The sequence below is a fragment of the Condylura cristata genome, unplaced genomic scaffold (genome assembly GCF_000260355.1).
Source record: "Condylura cristata isolate star-nosed mole 26May11 unplaced genomic scaffold, ConCri1.0 scaffold00017, whole genome shotgun sequence".
Lineage (NCBI taxonomy): Eukaryota > Metazoa > Chordata > Mammalia > Eulipotyphla > Talpidae > Condylura > Condylura cristata.
In genome coordinates, this window is record NW_004567118.1 from 7,019,241 (window position 1) to 7,022,491 (window position 3,251).

Sequence of the window (3,251 nt, forward strand, 5' to 3'; positions counted from 1 at the left end):
CCGTTTCCCTCCCCGTTTAGCCAAACTTTCCCTTCCAGGACACTCCCCGTGTAAATAAATAAATAAACAAGTAGGACGCTCGGCCTGCGCGAGTCGAGCATCCCGTTCGGGGGGTGATGCAGCCCGGGGCCGGCTTCCCGGACCCCAACGCCCACCCCAGCGTCGCAGGCAGAGCCCCCGCCAGCCCGCCATCCTCGGATTTCCGGGGCGAACGACGCAGGACCCCTGGAGGAGAGCAGGAAGAGCGGCTGCGAGAGATCACCTCCTCGGCCCGGAACGGCTGAGACGCGGAAGCCCTCGCTGCCCCGCTTCCGCCCTCCGGTGCGGACGGGACCCAGTGCCCAGCACTGGACGGTGCCCAGCTCCGGACACCAGCCGCCACTTTTGGAAGGCAGCACGGGGCCGTTGTGCGGCTTGAGAAGACTCCCGGCCGCCTAAAGCAGCCAGCAGGTCCCATGGTGTAATGGTTAGCACTCTGGACTTTGAATCCAGCGATCCGAGTTCAAATCTCGGTGGGACCTCACCAGACCTTTTGGTTCTATAATTCCTGTTTTGGGGACCCGCTGCGGCGAGGGCGGCCACCTCGGCCTCAGCCGTTGCCCCTATCACCTCCCGGACCGCGGTTTAGGGACCCTCCCCTTTTCTCCAACGCTTTCATTTCAGGGCCGGCCCGAGGGCACACTGCGCCTGCGCCGCAGTCGATGGGCCGTGTCGGCGGGCTGGTGGCGTGGGGGAGTGCCCTGTTTACTCAGGAGCGCACGCGGAGGGCGCCCGGGAGTCCTCGGGTCCCCGTCGGGAGTGGAACAGCCGCGCGTTCGGGACTGGGAGACCCTCCTTCCTCGAAAGCTGCTGGGGGCGCTCCCGCCTCCGGGCTAAGGTGGAGAGCGCGGTGCGTCGCTGCTCCAGATGCCGGGGACGTGGCCCGAGGGCGCCGCGCGCCACGGGAAGGGGTGACGAGACCAGGTGTGCGTTTGGGGGGCCAGTGCACCTGTGAGCCCGTCAGGTACTGAAGTGCGGCTGTCTCGGTTGTCAGTATTCAGGAAATCTGTGTCTTCCCACTGAGAAAAAGCATCCCTTCGTCAAGGGATGGTTCTTCAGGCGGGCTCAGCTCCTCAGACTGACGCTGCGGGCTATGCATGGGGAACTTCTCCTTAGGGGAGGGCTGGGATCTCGATGGGGTTCACCAGCAGGTTGAGCACTGGGGAATCTGGGCGGGATGGGCGTCTGGGGTGCCGCAGGACCCCGCGATTTGCAGAGGGCGTACTTCGGGGACAGCGGGGAAGAGCCGTGCGCGGAGTTGTCTGCTTTGGTTTGGTATCTGGGTTTTGAGGGCTGTGTTCCTCTAGGGTAAGTGACGAGGGAGCCCGCTGACGCATTTGTGATCTCCCCACAGGGTGACTGGCACCGTAGTTATACGTTCCCCCCCTTGGGAGGATGCCATGGAAACAGCGAGCACTCTGGCTTTGCTCTGCGCACCCCATGCACCACCACCACTCCCCGCCGCCACATGTGAATGAATTTGTATGAGTAATTCCAGCCTCAAAAATACCGAGGCTCGAGGGGTGGGCGGACTCGCCTTACCAGGTGTTAACGCTTATGATCAACCATAAACTATCGGAATTAAGACGGTGTGGTTCCAGTGCGGCTAGACAAACACCTATGAAGCAGGAAAGGAGAGGCCACTCCTACTTGCGCGTTGATTTATGATAAAGGCTGCACGACAGAGCAGTGGGGAAAGGGCGTGCTTTACAATGAATTGCTTTGAGACAACTGAGTGACCTTATGGAAGTTTTGAAATCAGATGCCTCCCAGTTTACACTAAACACAAAATAAATTCCCTGCGAATTATAAATCCTTATGTCAAAGGAAAAACAGTAAAGTTCTTGGAGGATGATAGGGGAGACTATTCTCAGGGTCTCAGGGTAGGAAAAGTCTTGAACAAGCTACAACAGGTTCTACAGGCTCAATGTATGTCACCAAGTTAATATGATACTCTATGTTCTTATCCAAAAAAACCAAAAAGATAAGCCACAGGATAGGAAAAAATATGTATAGTGTGAAACTAACAAAGAGTGTGTATCTAGATATATAAATAACTAAAAATCAATAAAGAAAAAAGATAATAACCTCCTAGGAAAATAGCAAAAGACTTAACTGGTACTTTACATACAGAAAAAAGAAAAGAAGACACAGGTGAACCTATATGCATGCATGTATGCATGCATGCATGTATGTATGTATAAAGATTACAAAGCCACATCAGTCACCAGGAAAATGCAGTTTAAAAGCTCACTGAGATACCTCTGCATACTCACCAGAACAATGCGGAGTGTTATAAAGAATGTAGAATAATGCAAACACCCACATGACTCTAACTTGGTGTGAAATAGTTTTATTTTAACTACAAAGTTGAAGATACTCATATGAGCTAACAATTACCTTTTTGTACATATACTCACAGAAAAGTGTTCATCGTACACTTAGAGACATGTATATAAGAGTTGTGGGCAACCTAATAGCCAACAGTTAAAAGAAACTCAAATGTCCAGTCGTAGAATGGATAATCATAGATAATCTTTTTTTTTTTTAAGATTTATTTATTTATGCTTACAGAACTGGGGTACAGGCCAGAGGTGTGGTGGGTGAGAGGATCCACCAGAGACAGAGTGGGGAGCAGAACAGGCAGATTGACGAAGTACACTGCTGAGGGGAGCAGCGGGCAGGTCAGGAGAGGTCTGCCTTGGCCATGTGGGTTGACTCATGCTGCAGCGGCTTCAGAGAGCTTCATAATGCGGCGCTTTAAGTCGTTGTGCCACCAGGGAGAGCCCCTAGAATGGATAATCTTTTATCAGGCCGTTCAATGGAATAGTAGACCAGATAAATGAACAGCTATTTGCAACAAAATGAGTGAATCTTAAGGGGTATTGAGTTAGAGATGACAGACACAAACAACACATGTTTCTATAAACATTAAGCTCCTAAAAAGGCAAAACTAACTACTACTATATGTTTAGAGCTGTGAACTTAGATGGTAAAAACTATCAAGCAAGGCAAAGAAGATAGGGAGTATCTCTGGGGAAGAGAGAGGGTTGTGATTAGAAAGGTACTGGCAGCAGGATTATGCTATTTCTTGTTCTGAGTGGAAGTGACATAGTGTTCACTTGACAAAACTTTGTTTAAAAATGCAGTGTTGCAAGTCTTTTGCAGCAACTTGGATGGAGCTGGAAAAGATCATGCTTAGTGAGATAAGC

The 3,251-nt window shown here is 51.2% G+C and overlaps 1 non-coding gene across 1 annotated transcript; it reads left to right on the plus strand.

Moving 5' to 3' along the window:
* The first annotated feature begins 449 nt into the window (after positions 1-449).
* TRNAQ-UUG lies at positions 450-521 on the plus strand. The gene has a single exon. It is a non-coding gene; the product is annotated as a tRNA-Gln (tRNA).
* The last annotated feature ends 2,730 nt before the right edge of the window (positions 522-3,251 follow it).